Source organism: Chinchilla lanigera, unplaced genomic scaffold (assembly GCF_000276665.1).
Source record: "Chinchilla lanigera isolate Chin_1 unplaced genomic scaffold, ChiLan1.0 scaffold00048, whole genome shotgun sequence".
Lineage (NCBI taxonomy): Eukaryota > Metazoa > Chordata > Mammalia > Rodentia > Chinchillidae > Chinchilla > Chinchilla lanigera.
Window position 1 is genome coordinate 3,255,908 of NW_004955449.1, and position 21,467 is coordinate 3,277,374.

The window sequence follows — 21,467 nt, forward strand, 5'->3', positions numbered from 1 at the left end:
GGCCCGTCTTTCACTTACCTTTTGTAAAACGGATAGATGAGACAAAAAGTACGACCTAGCCGGGGGTCCCAAGTGTTTCCGCTTGACTAAAGGTGGAAAGCTACGCCTAATACCCGAAGCTGAGCACGCAACCACGGCCTTCCGCGTCGGAATTGGTGCAACATGGGAGAACTACAAACCCCAGCAACAAGGCCAGCAGTGCATTCTGGGAGTCGTGGTTCTTGGCTTTCGCAGGGTACGCTGGGATGCGTAGTGTCTTTGGGTTTCCCGCTTCAGGCCTTCCAGGTTCCAATGAAAAGCTAGCAGCACTTTTGTATTCTCTTAAGGTGGACAGTGTTCACAGTGTTTCATGTGTTATATCTGAAGACCTTTGACTTAATATGGACAGAATTTTGAGAAGGGTTATTTTCCATGAACCTGAAAATTGGGTGAATGGCACATTTTAAGGGATATATATAGTTAGATATATGTCCAAAGATATAATTTTAGAACAGACTTATTGAGGATTCATGTGGTATCCGAAGTAAATCTAAATACAAATAAATTAAGTGGTATACCAAATAATTCTCTAGTATTTTGTTGCTGTGTAGAAGCATTTTGATTTTCTCTCCAAACAGTTTTTTTGGGAAAAAAATTTTAGGTAAGAAGGCAGTTTATGTTATTTATTTATTCATTTGTCTATACACGTTTGCAGTGCATATTGTTTACGTTCCTTGTGGGGAGTTGGTAGATGTTCATAACACATCTTAATTCCTTTTTCATCCCCTTCCCTTCCATCCCCTCCCCACTCCTTCCATCTCTTGAGTTCCCCCTTCACATTCAAAGGTTTATTTATTTGTCAAAGATATGAAGTTATATTATCCTGAACAGAGAGAGAACCCTGGTTTAGGAGTCTAAAACTTACACACTTTTAAAAAACTGTCAAATGCTACAAACATCACAAATGCAGAAGTAAAGTCACAATGTTTTAATAATGCAAGAACTCCTCTGGGAAATTTTCTTTTCCCCCTCTTATTATGTGTATCTTATTTTGCTTTGTTTATATTGGGGTTTCTTATATAAGAGAAACCACACAATATTTAAGCTTGTATGTCCACTTTATTTCATTTAACATTATGGTCTCAAGATGCATCCATTTTCCTACAAATGACTCAAGTTTATCCTTCTTTATTGTAAAGTAGTACCATGTATATAAATGCCACATTTTCTTTATCCATTGATGGACATATAGGCCACTTTGTCCTTTGATGGGCATATAGGCCACTTCCAAGATTTAGCTATTGTGAATAGTGCTGCTATAAACATGGGAATACACGTGTCACTGTAATATGATGTCTGTAACTCTTCTGCAAAAATACCTAGAAGGGGAAGAGCTGGGTTAAATAGAATTTCTAGTTTTACTTTTTTGAGGAATCCCCATACTGACTTCCATAGTGTTTATACTAGTTTACATTCCCACCAAGAATGTAGAAGAGTTCTTTTTTCCTTTCAGCTTGCCAGCATTTGATTTCTTGATGATAGTCATTCTCTCTGGAGTAAGATGATATTTCAGTGTTGTTTTAATTTGCATTTTTCTAGTGGACAGAGATGCTGAACTTTTTTCATGTATTTATTAGCTGTACTTTTTTCTGAAGTGTCTTTTCATTTCAGTTGCCCGTTTTTTGAGTGGGTCTTTTGTTAGGAGGTAATTTTTTTGAGTTTTTTATATATTCTAGATATTAGTTTTCTGATGAATGGTTGGCAAAAAATTTTCCCATTGTGTAGGTTGTCTCTTCACTGTTGATTGTTTTCTGGTTGTGCAGAAGCTTTTTTATATGATAAGGTCCCATTTGTTGATTCTTGGTATTGTTTCTTGTGCAACTGGAGTTTTTTTCAGAAAGCCCTTGCATATCCCTATGTCTTCAAGAGTTTTACCTGTTTTATCTTCCAGCAGGTTGAATGTTTCTGTTTTAGTATTTATGTATTATTTTTGTTTGTGTGTTTTTGGGCAGGGTCTCACTATGTGGTGCAGGCTAGCCTTTTACTCACTTATGCAGCCCAAGCTGGCCTGAAACTCATGGTGATCCTTCTACCTCAGCCTCCCGAGTGCTGGGATTACAGGCATGTGCCACTATGCCCAGCTATTTTAATATTTAGGTCTTTGATTTTAATTTAGTACATGGTAAGAGATACAGGTTTAGGACCAATCTTTTGCATATGGATAGCCAGTTTTCCCAGCACCATTTTTAAAAGACCTATATATCCTTCAGCGTAATTTTTTTGCCTCTTTCTCAAAGATCAGGTAGCTTAATGTGATTGGAGTTATTTCTGCATCCTTTATTTCGTTCCTTTGATCCACAAGTCTGTTTTTGGCAATACCGTGCTACTTTTATAACTGTAGCTCTTTAGTATGACTTTCAGTCCTGGATTGTGATGCCTCCTGTTCTTGATCTTGTTGCTTTTGCTATTCTAGGTCATTTCTGGTTCTATGTGAATTTTACGATTGTTTTCTCTAGTTCTCTGAGGAATGCTATTTGCATTTTGATTGGAAGTGCATTAAATTTGCATATCAGTTCTGGGAAGTTTGGGAAGTATGGCCATTTTGATTATATTGGTTCTGCCTGTCTAGGCGCAAGTGATATCTTTCTATTTTCTGATGTCTTCTTTAATCTCCTTTTTGGGAGTACTATAGTTTTCATTGTAGTTTTTCACTTCCTTGGTTAGGTTAATTCCTAAGTATTTAATTTTTTTGATGTTATTGTAAAAAGTATTGTTTCTTTCTTTCTCAGTGGAATTAGATTTTTTTATTTTTTTATTTTTGTGGGTTGACTTTGTATCCTGCAACACTACTGAATTTGGTTATTAGTCCTAGAAGTCTTTTGGTGGAATTTTTTGCGTCTTCTATGTGGAGAATTATATCATGTGCAAATACTGATAATGTGGCTTCTTCCATTCCTACAATATTCCTTTTATTCTTTCTCTTGCCTGTTTGCTCTAATGTTTCAAGAACTATATTGAATAAGAGTGGTGACAGCAGATATCCCGATCTTGTTCCTGATTTTAGAAGATGTTGGAGACCACTTAAGAAGAACTGAGGCTTAACTGACCTCCTCTGTGAGCACAAAGGAGAAAGGCAACATGCAGGGATGATGGCACTCACAGGTTCTAGGAAAAAGTCAGTACAGCTGAGATTAAGTTGTTTACCTGAACATGCACTAATGGATATTAGAAGGCAGATGAAACTTGTGTTTCTTGAATTGCTCATACCCGTGTCTGACTGAATCAAAGCAGGATGTGCCAGCTGCTAAGGCTCTCTGCCTGCTAGAAGCGAGAGCCTCCTAGGTGCCGCACACTAAGTTTGTGTCTGTCTTTCAAACTTGTTCACCCCGGGTCTGGGTGACAAACTAGTAGACTAGCCAGGGCATAGGCCAGTTTGCCACAAGAAGGCTTTCATCTTTTCTCCATTTAATATGATGTTGGCCATTGGTTTGATATAAATGGCTTTTACAGGTTGAAATAAGATCCTATTATACTATACCTATTTTCTTCATTTTTGTTTATCATGAAGGGATGTTGCATTTTGTCAGAGGCTTTTTCTGCTAAAATTGAGGTGCTCGTGTGTTTTTTTTTCCCTTGCTTTTGTTTACATGGTGTATGACATTGATTTGCATATGTTTGTGTATGACATTGATTTGCATATCAACCATCCTTGCATCACTGGGATGAATTCTACTTTGTCATGATGTATGATCTTTATGATGATTTGGTGCGTTCTGTTTGCCAGTGTCTTGTTGGGGATTTTAGCCTGTGTGTTCATTAAAGAGACTGATCTGTAATCCTTTTTCTTTTGTTGCGTCCTTGTCTGTTTTTAGAAGCATTTCAGGAATGATTTTGGGAAGAAGAATTTGAGGTGTGTTAGTGTTAGATCTTTCCTAAAATTCTTGTAGAGTTCAGCAGTGACTCCATCAGGACTTGAGCTTTTATTAGATGGTAATTTTAAAAAAATTACTTCTTCAATTTTATTGTCCAACACTGGTTTATTCAGGATTTTTATCTCTTTTTGGTTCCACTTTTATAGTTTCTATAAATCTAGGAATATATCAATTTTTCTGAATTCTCTATTTTATTAAAGTACAGGTTCTTAAGTAGTTATTAATAATCTGGACTTCAGCAGTCTGTTGTGATTTTGCCTTTTTCATTTCTAATTGCATTTATCTGTTTTTTTAAAAAATTACAACACTTTATTGCAACATCAGTAAAGTTCAGATTTCTGAAGCTGGTGAAGACTGGGCAACATTTCCAAGTGAAATGTTACAATTTTACAAATTTTGTTTTTTATTTAAATCTACATGCAGAAACTGAAACATGGTAAGAGAAAAATGCAAAATAGGTAGAAAAAAAGATGTAATCAAGTTGTAGCATACAGATGTGCTCTTTAAATTCACTATGCCTACTGGAAAGCAAATAAAAGACAGCTATTCTAATAAATTAATAGATTCTCAGAAACAGACTAAGAATCCTTATTTCTATTCAGTGAGGGAAAAATGAAATAAAACAAAAGCAAAACAAAAGCTCTACTTGTTTGGTATCTTTCATCATTTTGTTTTCCTGCATTAACTTTTCACTAGAAGTTTTTATTGCTTGCTCTATACTTTTCTACTATAGTCCTGGAGCCCCCAAATATATCTTCTTCCAACATGGGATGTTCAATTTGGAGACACTGTAACTCAAATCAAGTTTAATTTATTTGGGTTTTGTCTTTCCTTTTTTGGGTAAGATTTGGTAGGGGTTTGTCTATTTTGTTTATTCTTTCTAAGAACAACCCTTTGATTCATTGATTCTTCGTATTTTTTTAAAGTGTCAATTTCATTAATTTCTTCTCTGATCTTTATAATTTCCTTCCTTGTATGAGCTTTAGATTTGGATTGATCTTGTTTTTCTAGGATCTTGAGGTGCATCATCAGGTCATTTATTTGGACTTGCTCTGTTTTTTTGATGTGGGCATTCACAACTATTATGTCCCATCAGTTCTTGTATGTGTATTGGCATTATTGTTTGATTCTATGAACTAATTTCTTCCTTGATTTCTTCTGTGATCCATTGATTATTTAAGGAAGTATTATTTAATTTCATGAATGTGCATAATTTCTTTTGCCATTTATTTCTAGTTTTATTGCAGTATGATCTGATAGTATGCATGGTATAATTTCAATTCTTTTATATTTACTTATACTTGCTTTATGGGCTAGCATGTGGTCTGTTTTGGTAAAAGTCCATGTGCTGCTGAGAAGAATGTGTATTCTGTGATTGCTGGGTGGAACATTCTGTAGATATCTATCAGGTCTATTTATTTGAAGGGCTGATTCAACTCTGATATTTCTTTGTTGATTTTTTTTTCCCTAGTTGATCTGTTTGTGACAATGGGGTACTGAGTTCCTTCACTGTAATTCTGGTGTTGATCTGATTTTTTTTTTATATCCAGTAGTGTTTGTTTTATGAAGTTGGGTGTACCCGTGTTAGTGCTTATGTGTTTATAATTTTTATCTCTTCCTGCTGAATTGATTCCTTAACTAATATGTAGTGATCTTTTGTGTTTCCTCATCAGTGTTCATTCGAAATACAGTTTATCTGAAATTAAAATAGCTAGTCCTTCTTTTTCCTGGTTCCCATTGCACTGAATATTGTTTTCTATCCTTTAATTATTAATTTTAATGATTAATTGTGAATTTCTTTTTGAATTAAATGTGTTTCTTGTCTACTGTGTATCATTGGGTTCTGTTTCTTGATCCATCCTGCCAATCTGTGTCTTCTGATTGGGGAATAGAGACCACTTACATTGAAAATTATTGCTGAAGATATTGATTTATCCTTATCATTGTATTATTTTTCCTGTTGTTGGTTGCTTTTTTTCCTCCTTAATTGCTTAACTACTTAACCTGCCGGGTGTATTCAATACTAGCTTTTTGGCATTGTTAGCACCATTGTTTCTTTTTAGGGTATCCTTAACACTTTTTTTGGAGTGCTGATGTTGGTCACGAATTTTTTTGAGGTACTCTTTGTCACAGAAATAACTTATTTTTCCATCAATTTTGAAGGAAAGTTTTGCAGGATATATAAGTCGTGATTGGAAGCTATTATACTTTAGGGCTTGAAATATTTCTCTCCAAGCCCTTCTCACCTTTCAAGTTTTTTACTGAGAAGTCTGCTGGGCTTACTTTTATAAGTGATTCATTGCTTTTCTCTAACCACTTTTTGGAGGAGTTGAGAGTTTGGGAAGCATTTTGTTGCTTTGTAGTCTTACGTTTCTGTTGGTTTTTGTTTATTTGTTTTGTGCTTAGGTTTGCCGGTTGCTTATACTGGAAAGATTTTGTTGCTAGCAGGCAGATCTCTTTAGTTAGTCTGCTCTTCAATGCTGTACTCTGGGTGTAGCTAACTATACTCCTTTGCCTCTGTCCCAAGATCCAATCATTTCTGTTAATTTAGGAGGGGAGCCAGGCATGGTGGCGCACGCCTATAATCCCAGCACTTGGGAGGCTGAGGCAGGAGGATCGTTGAGAGGTCAAGACCAGCCTGGGATACAAAGTGAGCTCAAGGCCAGCCTGAACTGCAGAGCGAGACCCTGTCTCAAAAAAAGACAAAAAATACCACAAAAAAGAAATTTAGGAGGGGAGGATGCAGTACAGTTGCCCAGCACCCAGTTTTCCAGAAATAGACTGCTTTATTGTTTATGTCACAAAGGTAAGCTGGGTGTGGCCATACAGAGAAAACCTATTAATAGAAATAGTTGTGTGACCCTGGATATATCAAGCCAATCAGCATCAGTAATATCATGCAGTACAAATTGGATGCTGACATACCATAAGAACTAATAATGTACATGCTACCCTTAATCATAGAAAATAAATCCACAATTGTAGCATAAACATCAAAACAACCCAGATACTGACATATAGCAAATATGTACTAAATGCAATATCTTCACTATATCTTCATTAATGATAGAAAAGAATTCAACAGTAATATCATAAACTTAACTATCTAAAGATTAATAAAGCTTAATGGTTATGCTATTAAAAATATACAGGATTAAGAATTGGAGAACACAAGAGGAAAAACTTTGAAAATTAAAGAGTGGGAGATGAGAAGGAGACAAATGATCCTGTTAAGAACTAGGGGGATATTTGTAGAATTAGATAAAGGTAACAGAAAAAAAAACTACAATTTAAAAGGAAAAAAAGGAGGAAAGAAGCAGAAAAAAGAAATAATATGAATAAAAATAAGAAAAAATTAAAAGAAAAACAAACTAGAAGTAAAATTCCTTGGATTCAATAAACAAGCAAAGAAGAAAGAGGAAAGGAGAAGTGAAGGGAGAGTTTAAGAGCAGAAAAAATTATCTATTTCTGAGTAAGTGGTTTCCTTTCTGGACCTACAGTTTTGGAGTTTGGCGGAGATTTCTTCAGCCAGCCTTATGGCCTGTGGGTTTGTGAGGTATCCCCTCACCCCATTCCAGTGCCTCCTGTTTACCCCAAACTGTGGGAATGTCTAAGCCAAGAAGCATCCCTGCTTGTGCTAGCTGGAAAGGAAGTCAATTAGACCCCAAATGCATACTGGATGCAGGGAGCAGGGTGAGGGCTCAAGTCCTCTATGCCTGTACTTTCAGCACAACTCAAGCTGGGCCTGGCCTCCCACAGCAGAGGTGGGGCTCCTGTCCTTTCTGGCTGGAGCTAAAACCCCTCAAGGGTCTCTTTCTAGCCTGCTCCCTTCCAGTGGCTGTCTCCTGTAGCTGTCTCTCATTCAGTCTCTATGGGAGGGTAACATTAGGAACCCTGAAGTGAAGCCATCCTGGCTGTTTTTTGTTTTTTTTTTCTTTCTTTCTTTTGGTCTTTTTGAGACAGGGTCTTGTTATACAGTTCAAGCTGGACTTGTGAGCACTTTGTAGCCCAGGCTGGTCTCCAACTTGCAACAATCCTCCTGCCTCAGCCTCCCAAGTGCTGGGGTTACAGGTGTGTGCTAACATGCCCGGCTCTTATCCTGGCTGTTTTGACTCTCAGATTCAAGCAACCCCTTCCTGGAATGGTGCCCAATCAAACGCTTTCCAGCAATATTGCTGGTGCCTGGGCTAGTATCCTTCTCTGGTTGTTGACTGCTGTGTAGGAGTCCCCTTGGAGCAAAACCTTGTGCTGTCCCTACCACAAAAACTGTGGGTTCACTTGGAGCCTACACTGGTGGCCCAGACTGAGCCTCCAAGTGTTTATCTTGGTTCTGCAGGGCCAGGCTCCCTTCCCCATGAGTGGTGAGCCAGAAGCTGGGGAGAGAGTCCAGGCTGTTTCATTCCCTTCTGTGCATTGTGGTCCATCTCTCGAACTTCTCTGTAGCTTTTAATTTTCCTATCTGTTCCTTCTTGATTCCTGGTGATCTACTTCTCTTTTTTTCTCCCCACACTTTTAATTTTCTTGTATCTTGGAGACACTGTAATTTTCCAGGTCTTGGAGAGACTGAATTTTATTGCCACTCACCACTCTGCCATCTTGATTCTTCAAGAAAGTATTTTATATTGATGGAATCTAAGTCAGGAAAAATGGTTTCCACAGACATTAAATTTTAATATATAAAGAAATCAGATTAATGGAAGATTAATTTACCTGAAATTTATGAGTCAATACATGTTTATTTAAACAATCTAAAGCATTAGAAATTTCTTGTTGTCTTTTTGAGACAGGGTTTCTCTATGTAGCTCAGGATGGCTGTAAACTTACTTTGTAGCCCAGGCTGGCTTCTATCTCACAGCACTCCTCCTGCTTCAGCTTCCCGAGCTTGGATTGCAGGTGTGCACCACCACACCTGGCCCTAAAGCATTTTAATGGCAAGAATGAAAGCTAACACTACAGCAATATCTTTCCTATGTTCTAGAAAACTGACAAGCACACTGTTCAAGTTTAGGACTAGCATTCACTTTAGAATTCAAATTCTAGCCAGACATGGTGGCACATGCCTGTAATTCCAGCGCTTGGGAGGCTGAGGCAGGAGGATTGCTGCAAGTTCGAGGCCAGCTTGGGCTACATAATGAGTTGAAGACCAGGCTGCACTACATAGTGAGACCCTGTCTCAAAAAAAAAAAACAAAATATAAAGACATTTAAAAATTTAAAAAAAACTTGTGATCTTTTCCTTATCTTTCTCTGTCTATATAAGAAATAAAAATGTAAAAAAGAAAACTTTGAAGACATTTCCCCATAACCTAAAAAAAAAGCTTTATAATTACACAGACTGTGTTTTCCTGCATCTTTCCAAATATTTATTTTTATTCATTTGAAAAACATGTTATTGATTGCCCACTGTGTGTCAGGAATGGAGTTGGCTGTTATGTATATAAGAGTGAAAACACACATATCTCTTTGCTGCAGAATTCAAGACCACATGAAATGGAAGACAACAGCACCAGAGCAATTTTGGAAGGCAGCTTTATTACTCTAGCGGGCTGGGGAACCCTGAGGTTCAAATCACCAGTCCCATTTTGAGGTTACCAATCACTTACACAGATTTTCAGAAGGAAGTACAAAAAGGCAGATAACATAAGATTTTATAGTTGGTTACACATGTCTTTATTAATTGCTTTGTTAAATTGCTAGGCAGAATTTACTCTTACAGGAACTAATAAGGTTAATATCATATAACATGGAGGAAAAAAATCTATCATTGTCTGAGACTGGGCAGAGGTGTCCTTGAGGCAATAACTCTCCGGGGCTTGAAAGAAAGCAAAACACCACTGTCTGACTAAGTGCACTCATCTTGCAGCGGGCTCTGGGCTTCCCAGCCTCATCCTGGAACAGTGTTAGAAATACACTAGTGTTAGAAATACAGGAGTAAATTTTTCATTACATTTAAAATACCCTCTATATCTTCTCAAGAGAGAAAGACAGACTTTCAGGTCAACTAAATATTGTGATGGGAATATATAAAGAAGTGATGCAAACATCTTGAGGGGAAAACTTACAGGAGAGTATGATTCAAGAGTTAAGTCTTTAATTCTGGAAAACTGAATAGAAGTTAAGTCAGCAAAGGAGAGGCAGAAAGGCCCCTTCAGAAGAAGAAAGGCTAATGTCAAAGTACAGAGGTATGAGAATACAGAACAGTGGAGAGCCTAGAGGTAATTCAGAAAGGCCACATGCTACAACAGTAACAGAAATGAAGCTATATGCAACAGTAGGCCACATCTCAGTTTAGATTTAGTCCTACAGGAGATGTGAACCCACTAACCGATCTGATGTAGAGTTAGGATAAGGTTGACATTTTAGATAGTTCTTTTGAGGTGGTCTGGAGAAAGGCTGATGTGCTGTCTTTGTTCCCCAGGTTCTTTTCCTGCCCTTCTCTGCCAAGTTTTGTATCTCTGGGTGTTGACTTCGGCTGCTTTAAGGATCACCTTGTGGTTAGGTTTTACCTACAAAAGGCCGAGGCAAGATTATGAGAAGCCAGGTAGAAAGTAAGTGGGGGCATTTTCTTTCCCTTTTTTCCTTGATGCCACATTTCCAGCAATGACTTCATCCTTCACGACTGTGGCTCCTGCTAGGTAGGCCTCGTTTCCATAGCTCTAGTATTTACTGGCTTCTAGTAACTGTTTTCTCCTTTTGTCTCTTAGTGTCTGCTCACAGTTGAGCTCTAAATGCCTCCTCATCTCTTGTTTGCTTATCACTGCTCACTCCTCTGTACCGGCCCTTGGATTAAAGTATTTTCATCTGAACTATTTTGGGTGAATTCTATGTCTTGCTAAGACCCTTATTGATATGTCTTGCTTAGGGAAATGAGCAGTGAAGAAAGGAAGTAAGGTAGAGATTGGAAGCAGGGAATATAGTTGGAAAATTTTTAGATGGAGCCAGAAAACATAAGGGCAGGAACCAATGCATTATCAGTGGAAATTAAGAAAAGTACGTAGACTGGAAAACATTAAATTATATTAAGACTTTAACAACAATAAAGCAGACAAAGTACCCCAACTGACCTTTTCACTAACAACCACTAAAAATGCTGGATAAAAGTGAGCTGCCATGTGAATTTACAGCCTGAAATTTCATTATCTGGATAGTTCATAAAAACACAGGTTGAAATTTGATTTAAAGTTGATACAGACTTGTCATACCTTTGGGTGCTTCGAGAAGTAAATATGCACCACTTTTTTTTAAAAAAAAGAACCCATCTTTATTCTGTTTTGAAGAAGCCTACATAGATAAATTTCAAAAAATAAGAACTCAGAAAATCGCAAAAGGCATGAAGACAGAAGGTACCAAAAGCAAGAGCCAACCAAAATAGCAGAATAAGACCCACAAAGACACAGGCTTTGGAATTATCAAATGGACAATATAAAATGAAAATAACATGTTAAAAAATAAAAGGAAGGCCTGGCCAGTGTGAGGTCCTGAGTTGGATTCCCCGTACTTAAATAAATGAATAAATAAATGTAAAAAAAAAAAAAAGGAAGAGTGGTCCAGAAGGGAAACCCCTCACTCAAAAATACTGATAATTTTTTCTGTTTTTAGATTCTCCCTTCACTTCTCCTTTCCTCTTTCTTCTTTGCTTCTTCTTTCCACTTGATTGGTTATATTTTTGCTAAAGTGAAATGTACTAAAATTTAAGGTAGATATACCTGTGACCTTTTTGACCAGGACCTTTTCATAAACACTGGATCACTATTATATTTTTCTACATGTCAATGAGGGGTACTCTACACTTTCTCTGGGACTTCCCAAGTTTATGAAGTTTCTACCACCCGACCACCGGAATTTTGAGATTGTTCATATTTTGCTTGTTAACAGCTCATTTCAAGCCATGAGCATCTGTAGTTTTTTTCTAAATGCTTCTACTTCACCTTCAAGAACATTTATTTAACCCTTTTAGAAAGGTCACAAAAATATTTTCTTCCAACTTTGGGAACTATCTTAACTTTCCCATTTCCTTTCATGTCTAAGGGAAGCTCGTTATTAAGAAACTATCTTCACCCAGGGGAGTGTTCATAAACTGACCAGCAAATCTCTCATAATTTAACAGCATTACTTTTCTATTATCCTTATTATTGTTCTAGTCTATATTTTTTCCTTTGGAGTGTTTGCTGCATTGTTAACTTAATATAGATTTTTTTTTCCTCCATTATTTCTTGCATTTGTCTTGGTGCACATATTTTCTCTCTTAGTGTCAAAATAAGGTGATGGTGAATTAGGAGTCCCTTCTGAGCTGAGAATACTTTTGTAATCTGGTAACCTTTGGCATGAAGCACATATCCTAGTGAATGATGGAGCACTTAAGAGTGATTCACCACTGAGCATTACAGAAAATAGGCTGAGGGGCTTAAAAATTCAAGGCAAGTTCCTTCTACTCAGCATGGTGTATATATTGTACTCTCACTTTTCTACCCCCTATTATGTGGTTAAGAGAGAGGAGATAATGATGGCTTCCTAAAGTTACCTATAATGCACTCAAAACTCTGTTAGGTGTAATGGTTTTAAAAGGTAGAATGAAAACACAGCTAGGAGATCAACACAAAAGGAATCATTTTCTGATGGAGACAGTGAGCCTGTGCTCCTCTTGATATACACACACGAAACTCCCATTAACTGTAATGGGAATTATGAGTGCCCCATTAAAGGGGCATCTACCCCCTAAAGGTGGTGGGAGGATACTCATTCTCCCTGAGAGTTTCTTGTGATTTAGTTTCTTGTGTTAGAATGAAATCTTGTATTTTTTAAAAAAGTTATTATTGGGAATTCTATATATTGTCTTTCAAATGTGTGGTATATAACAGCAATTACTATTTGGCAGGTAAAACAGACAATCCCCAAACCTATGAAAAGCACAAATCAGACCTAGATTGATTAATTTTCAGATTAGAAGCACTGACCTATACATATTCCTCTTTGGATCAATATTTATTCGACATTTAACCTCACTGACTTTTGGAAAATTTCAGGGTGGTTGAGACTTTGTACATTAACATGGAAATAAACTTCTCACTGTATGGAGTTGTTGATTAATAACATGCCCAGATTTTCACAATGGGGAAGAGCTGTGATTTTCTCGGTAGTCTTCCCAGTTATGTATGAATACAGAAATCCTGATCACTGGCAGACATTTAGCTTTTAAAATGTTGTCTATGTTTAAATATATGTATATGCATGTGTTTAAACATACACATGCATACTTACATAATGAGAAATATTTACACAAATGTAACCCTATCTCCAGAGCTCCCAAGCCATGTCCAAGTGCACTGGATAGCTTCAGGAGATCCTACAGGCACTTCAAATTCAGAACTGGATAATCCTCTTTCCCAGCAAGTCTCCTCTTCCTCTGTTCTCAGTTCACTAAAGGAAACCATTATTCCTTCACTTTTCCAAGCCACAATCCTACAAAATCATTCCATTTCAGATTTCATGTCCCCCACTATCGGTCCAATCTCCTGAACATTTTTTGGAGGCAACAGGAAAACACCTGTAGTGTTGTGGACAGATTCAGCAAGCATGAATTTAGCAACAGATCTAGGCAGATGCTCTACCTAAGAGGTGTGTGGCAGCAGGACATGTGATTCTGCCCACAGGGACTGATGATGATGAGATTCGACCAACATAGGCTCAGTCAGAAAACTAACAGATTACAGACACAAGATGGGGGATATATTCTTGGAATGGGGATGGAAGGACATAATCAAGCTTGTCCAAAAAAGACACCCATTTCTAGAAGTAAGATATAAGGTCAGAACTGGATGAGCAACAAACATCTTTCCTGGTACGTGGCACAGAGCTATGGATTCTATCACGGACCTGGCCAAGATCCCCACCTGCTTGTGTGAGGGGTACCACGAGAGGTTAAAGTAAGAAACAGAGAAGTTTAGTATTACAGGAAGGGCGGCTGGGAGGTCAGTGCCTCAGGATGGCAGAGAAACCTATAGCTCTGACATTTCCCTGGTTTTGGGGCTGCATTAACCTCAGAGGCAGGGACAGAAATGCAGGAGCAGGTGAGAGTTAGATGGTCCCAGCTTTCAGCTTCTAGACTTTGAGACCGAAGAGGTTATGACAGCCTCGTAACTCTGTCATCAACAGCCTTTTACCAGTTTAGTTTACTGCCTACAGTGTTTTTCTCTGAATAATTGCACAATTCAAAAGAACAATATTTGTGCCACATATTTGGCTATTCTCAGATGTATTCTAGGTTATCAAGGTACCTGGATAAAGACAGTAAATTGCAAGAGGGTATAATCCCATTTTGCCTCACCCGCCCTGTATCCCAGGCCTGAGAACAGTGTTTCTAGTCCATGGTGGGGACACAAGAAATAGTCATTGAGTTGTGACTGGATTGCTATGTAAACATAGTGGTCCTTGTTGTTTGGGGCCTGACAGATTTAGAATTCTAATAGTTCAGACATCACAAACTATAATCTTGCTTTTTACATTGTAACAAAGTAAACAGAAAATTAGCAGTGATTCCTAATATATTGTTTTCAAACTGCCTTACAGCAAAACATTTGGATGTATGTGCTACTTAGTAGTAAATTAATTTTTAACATCCATAGAGCTCACAGAATAATAACTGTACAGTAGGAAATAAATAGCCAAAGAAAAAAGTTTACAATAGGGTATACATAGCTAATCTGTGTGAAAATGTTCAATCTCAGAAGATATACAAATTTAAATGGAAATATAGTTTTACAATAAGTGAGAAACTATTTAAAACTTCTAGGTTTCAATACAAGGAGATATACTCTTACATGTTGTTAATAAGTATATATATATTGGCAGTCTTTAGGAAAATAATTTGCATTTATTATTATTATTATTATTATTATTATTATTACACTGGGAATTGAACCTAGGGCTTTTGCACTGAGCTACAGCTGTAACCCTTTTTATTTTTTCTTTTGATACATGAGCTTACTAAGGCACTAAGTTGCCCGGGCTGGGCTGAAACTGATGATTCTTCTGCCTCAGCCTCCCAAAGTCCTGGGGTTATAAGCACGTGACATCACATACAGCTAATCTGCAGTTCTGGGAAATTTTTCACCATTAAACAGTTTGTATAACGACTGAGAGTCCATCCTTAGAAAATAAATTATGAAAAATATTTCCAAGAATATATCATGGTGTTATTTATCATTATGATCAATTAGAAGTAATCCATATGGCTGACCATAGAGGATAACTGGAGTCAATTACAAGAGGTAATAAAATAGAAACTTTTAACTCACTAAAATTTGTATTTTTGAAATGTCTGAATGTGAGAAAATGGTAAATGAAAAAGAAGAATGTAAGTTTGGATACAGAATATTATTTCAATTACTTGCAAGCAAATAATTGAAGTTAGTGATTAATTCACCAAAATGTTCACAGTAGGTATTACTGGGTGTTAAGCCAGGAGAACCAAGAAAAGGACTTGACCAAGGGGAGTCACATGGTCCTGGAGGGAGCAGTCATGTGGGTAGGGAGTAAAAAACCCCACAGAGAGAGCAGACTTTCTCAGAAACACAATATGTCACCTCTGCAGATAGGACTATAGTACCAGAGAATACAACACCCTTGGCAGCTGTAGTTGATTGATAACTGGTGGTCAACTTATAACCCCCAGCTGAACTAAGTAAGCATCCTGTTGGCACAGACTTCCTAGATTCCACCACTGACCTTTGGGCCTTCACAACAGATCCGTGAAACAGGCCTGCATGAGATTTTGTTATGGGCTGTGAGCCTCCAGTTGGATGCGTGGGAGGCATTGTTATGAGTTCTAGGTCTTTGGCTGGACTCATGTAGGACATTATTGCAGGATCCAGGCCCTCGGCTAGTTTCCTTGGTCTTAGTGTATGGACAGATTTCCTGCACTCTTTTATATATTGTGCTTTGGGTGACTATTATGAATAATCTTATAAAATATGTGTCCTGTATTGTATCGTGTTCCCTTTGCAAAATAAGCCCCAAACCAACACAGCAGCTTTCAGCAGTTCAGGCTGAGAAAACCTGCCTGTGAGAATAGCTTGATGCTGAAACGCCATTGTTGAACTGGGTTCTTTAGAACACCAGAGTTTAGAGCAACTAATTTAGAAAGTCCATCAGCTTCTGATTCTAGGTTTTCAGTGTTTAAACTGCTGTTAAGGTTGCAATCACTATTCATTCACTCCACTTCAAATGTTTATGTTTGTCAAAAGTGTGCTCTTTGAATAACTTTATAATAAGTAAATGTTATAAAGATGAGTGTATATAAATCCAGGCTGATAAAATTCTTGTCTTATCTGCTTCACATATTAGGGTTTTAAAGACAATTTTATTGGGAAAAAAAAGATTCTTCCGTTTAAAAACAAAAGGGAACGTTGGTGCCTTCTAATTTCCAGTTTTCATCCTGGGGCTGCCCAGAATGCTGAAAGTTCACCTGCTCAAAGCCTATCCAGCTCTGTCCCATTGACTTCCTCTCCTGAGGTCAGAGGTACTCTAGCTGTCTTGTCTCCAAAAGTTTGCTATTCACATTCTCTGCAGGGCTGGCCCCACTTCTACTCCACTCTTAGATTTCCCTCTCCCAATATCTCTTTCCTTAGGTTTGAGCATACATAGAATTTGGGGAGACTATGAGTGACGGTTAGTGTTAAAAAGATAACTTCTTCCATAAGATTTTCAATGTTAATTCTGAAACACTTATTCAGCATTTGTTAAGTATCAGGCACTGTGCTATATCACAAAGAGCTTAGAGTGCAGTGGGAGTGTTGGCAAATGGCATATGGTACTGGGAATTGAACTCAGGACCTTGCACTTGCCAGGCAGGTGCTTGTGCCTCTGAGCTACATCCCTGGCCCAAGACTGATTTTCAAGAGCAAATGACAGGTGGGGTAGTCTACAGCAGTGATGGTGAACCTTTTAGAAATGAGTGCCCAAACTGTAACCCAAAACCCACTTATTTATCACAAAGCACCAACACTACAATTAAACCTGAGTACTGAGGTTTTAGTTTAGAAAAAACAATCTAAATTAATATCTTTTGTTTTAAAAGAAAAACATAAAAAATAAATAAATAAATAGATGATAGATAAATAGAAGAAAAACATCCCCTACCAGCTATTGAATTGATTTTTCATGGTTCCTTGCTATTTTTAAGAAATCTTTCTTTTCATGGTCGCTAACCACAATCCTTTCTCCTAGATATGATATTCTATCCTCACATTGGCTCATTCTGCTACATATACTTTCAGTGGAATGTTTAATCTCCTGGATGTCTGTTTGAATCTGTTTCATGGATTTCATTTCTTTTCTACGTTCAGAATCATGGTTTCCATCATTTTCCTGAGCTCCTCAATTTTTTTTTATTTGTATCTGTGCTAGAGTCATAAAGCATGTTTTTCTTTATGGTCACTGTCTGTGTAGTTGTCTGCGAAATTATTTCTGATTTGATTTTTTTTTTCTAGACACTTGTTCATATGCTTTGTTACTTCCACTGTTACCACTTGAAAGAGTCTAAGTGGGTGGCTTTTGAACTGTTCCACTTCATTGCACCCTGGGTTTACTTTTGGTGAGCTGGAAGTCTGGGGGTGGAATCTTGTTTAAGTACTTCTCATTTTCTTTTACCTTTTTTTAGTTTAATTCCTGGTTTGATGCTTGTAAACTGCTTATGGAAAGTAACTTTATTCTAGTATTTAGGATGCTTAGGAGATGACTACTTCTCAGAGATGTCTTCCAGATGTACCTGGCTTTGGGGTTTTGAATCTGTTGTAAGATCCTGTCTCTTCAATTTATTGGAGATGAGAAGTTGTTGCCTACCTGGCCCAGGCCCTGGTTCTTTGGTATTGTCCTATAGAACTGCTTATGACCCTCAGGCAATCTCAGTCTTGGTATACCAACAATAACTAATTAGAACAATTAGGTCATGTTGGCTAAAGTAATACAAGCAGCAATAACAATAGCATCAAACACAGCCACTCATTGCAATCTGCTGCATCCAGTACTCTGTTCTGCTGGTGCATTTCTCCATGGTAGTCCTGAGGTTGCCAGTAGTCACTGTGCATCTGCAGGTTTGAGCCACCCCTCCCATGCAGTGAGTCTTGGTTCAGGGAGAAAACACTACCTGCCACCTCCTTCTTCTTCTCTTTCTTCACTCTCCCTGTGGGGTTTAATTCTCACTTTAGATCCTCCCTGGGTCTCAGGGACCCACTTCCCTCCTTCTTCACTTCCTCACATTGCTATAGTCTAGTATCTGGACACCAAATCTCAGACAGCCTCTTTCTCTGCTGCTCACCACTCCACTATCTTTCCAGAAAACAAATGACACATAGGTTTGCCACCACTGGTCTACAGAATACATAGGAGTTAGTTAAAGAAGCGAGAAGAAAGTGTCCTGGTAAGGAACAAAAATAGATATAATGTGCAAAAGTGGTAGAAGTTAAGTCAAGGTCCATACTGAAATTGCTAAGGAATTTGGATTTTATATTGATGACAACAGAGGACCACTGATGCATTTTAAAGCAGAGTGGTTGGTTATATGTTCTAATTTATATTTTTAAATATTCTGGTATTTGTATGGAAAATGGATGGGTGGGAAACCTAGAATGGGGTAGGGAGACAAGTTAGTAATTTAAGTGAGAAGTGATTTGATGTTAGAAGACAATGGGAGGTTGAGTGTGGTGGTGCACATCTATAATCCGAGTATTCAGGTGGCTGAGGCAGGAGGATTGCTCAGAGTTCAAGGCCAGCCTGGAGTACAAAGTGAGTTCAAGGCCAGCCTGAATGGCATAGCAAAACCCTGTCTCAAAAACAGAAAAAAAAAAAAAAAAAGAAGATGACAATGGAAGATTTGGGGATAGATTTGAAGAATATTTATAAGGTAGAAGTAGTGGGATTCCATGACTAATTTAAAGTGTGGGGCACATGAGAGTAATGAGCAGTGTGATAATTCAATTCAACATTGATTTAATGGGTTGGGGAACAAAGTGATTTTCTATTAATACAACTTGAAAACAGAAACAACTGAATATAGAAATTCACATACTAATTTACTTTCATTGACTAAAGCTGAGTCACTCTGTTAAGACTGGGGTTCTTGCTGGGGTCCCTGATAACCTGATTAGGTAAAAGAGAAGGCAATTTAAGTTAGGGTAATTCAAACAGGTTTGGTAGGAAACGCCTGTAATCCCAGCACTTGGGAGGCTGAGGCAGGAGGACTGTCTCAAATTCAAGGCTAGCCTGAGCTACATAGTGAGTTCAAGGCCAACCTGGACTACAGAGCAAGGCTCTGTCTCAAAAAAATTTAGGATAATTCAAGGAGAGTTTATTTACCCAAGGAACTATAATTTTCTCAGATAAAGGAGAGGTGTGGAGAATCACAGGTGGTACTGCAGGAATCAGTGCAGAGCTCACAGCTATACTGCTGTCACCATCGTGGAGGCCTGAGAGATGAGGGGAAGGAGAGTAATAGAAACCAGACAAAAGTCTAACAATGAGCTTCCTTGAGAGGAACAGGGACTTTCTGCTCCGGGACTCAGCTCAGAGTGATCTCACAAGGAAAAAATCAGGAGATCAAGTGCTCTGGCAGCATTCTCCCTCTGATCTCCTGCTGGGGCCAAATCCAAAGGGAAGGGTAAAAGGATGACATCAGACTGGATGTTAAATGGGCAAAGGGATGCTATTAGAGGACATGCTAAAGAGGTTTAAAATTTTGATAATAGAGTAAAGCAATTATTTCCTGGCAGACAACCATGTATCATTAAGTTTTGAAGTTCAGCTGACTACTCTACTAGCTTCAAGTAAAAGTTCATCTCAGGGTAGTAGCTACATGTTACATACCTCTCAGTAGAGATTAGAACAATTCTGCAAGGGGTGTGTGGGGGGGTTGTTTATTTGCCTGGTTATAGTATTCAGGGACAATGTTTTTCTTTTTTAATTTTTAGTTTTTTATTAGGACATATCTACAGCACATAATGATTGCATTCATTGTGGGGAACTGGTATGCATACATAACACATCTCAATTCTTTTTTCCCCCTTCTTTAAGGGTAGTGTTTTTCAAGAATTAGACCAATGACTATTAGACCAACTTACATGATAAGTTGCCTATGAAAACCTGAGTTAATTGGTACCATATTTCTTGTTAACTTTAATGATAGTTAGGATTCCTTATTGGGAATCTTAAAGCAATAGTCCAGTGCTGTCCTTTATTTTGTACTGGTTGGATATAAGGTGATAAGGTAAATGGAAGACTTCAGAGTTCTTTGAAGGCATTGTATTTGGTGGGTGTGTTAGTTACCCTTTCGGTACTGTGACAAATTACCTGAGGAACACAATTTAAGGGAGGAAACATTATTTTTGGCTCATGGTTTCAGAGGTTTCAGTCCATGATCAGCTGGCTGTGTTGCTTTGGGCCTGAAGCACAGCAGGACATCATGTTGGAAAGGAATGGTGGAGCGAAGCTGCTTATCTCATGGCAGCAGAAGGAGAAATTGAGAGAGCATGTGCCCAAGACAGAAGGGGTCAAGGACATTGTATGGTACTCAAGTCATACCCTCATGACCCACTTTATTCATTTAGGTACCGTCTCCTAAGTTTCTATCTCCTGCCAATAACGCCATCAAATTATGAACTCACCAATGGATTAATCCACTGATAAAGTTAGAGCCCTTGTGATCCAATCATATTCCAAAGCCCTTAGTTCTAAGCCATAACAATAGCATAGATATATAGCACTGCTTTTTTTGCCCAAATTTAAGTTGAGGCAGGGGAGATATCTGATAGATGTCCTCAAGAGGGTCCACTTACGTAAAATTCATGGTGGAGAAGAATGTAGAGGAATGAACATGTGCCTTTTTCAGGCACACAGATGCCAAAGGAAAGAAGTTAAGCTGTGTATACCCAGTGTTTTTTTTCCTCCCAATTTCACTGACATAATTTTTTCCTCTTCCTGCAGTGAGGAGTAAGGAGAGGAGATGGAGAGAGACCAGGGGTGCCACTCTTGAAGAGACCAGGGGTGCCGCTTCTTTCCTCTGACACAAGGAAAGAAAAGATGAGGATAAAAGAAGTGCTTCTCCAATAGAAGACCATATCTTGGCTAGCTGAATGTTTCTAGGGGATATTTCTGGGGCGGTGGTGACTTAGTTTGGGAAATACTTGACTTAAAGGGCCAGTAGCCTTTTAAGGATGTACAGTAGGCAGGTACATATATGGCTCTGGAGTTCAACAGTATTGGGAAAGTCATATACATATGAATAAATGATTTAGTTGAAGATGGATATGAATAATCGTTACTTGGGTTTATTGTGTTAAAAAAAGAAGAGGGCTTTATATAGGACACTGGAGAATACTAGTGTTCAAGAACAGGTAGAAGGTGTTTATAAAGGTAATTGAGGAAGACAGGTAGAAGAAAATCTAAGACAAGGTGGTATTTCATAAGCTACAGCCTCCAGAAAAAGGAAGCAAGTATCTGCTGAACAAGGTTACTTGAAGTCACTTAACCACCATCAATTATCTTGTTGGTATTTCACTTGGTCAAG

General features: G+C 38.0%; 1 protein-coding gene and 1 long non-coding RNA gene across 2 annotated transcripts in view; one reads left to right on the forward strand and one right to left on the reverse strand.

The window, feature by feature from the left end:
- The window catches only part of Dync1i2 (dynein, cytoplasmic 1, intermediate chain 2), a 51,221-nt gene extending 51,069 nt beyond the window's left edge, over positions 1 to 152 (reverse strand). Inside the window, exon 1 of the mRNA XM_013518773.1 lies at positions 19 to 152. The gene's annotated coding sequence lies outside the window, so the exon portion shown is untranslated. The remainder of the gene's footprint in view (positions 1 to 18) is intronic.
- Positions 152 to 21,240, forward strand: LOC106149561. Its single transcript, XR_001235823.1, has 3 exons — positions 152 to 235; positions 10,329 to 10,458; positions 20,885 to 21,240. It is a non-coding gene; the product is annotated as an uncharacterized LOC106149561 (long non-coding RNA).
- Positions 21,241 to 21,467: the final 227 nt, after the last annotated feature.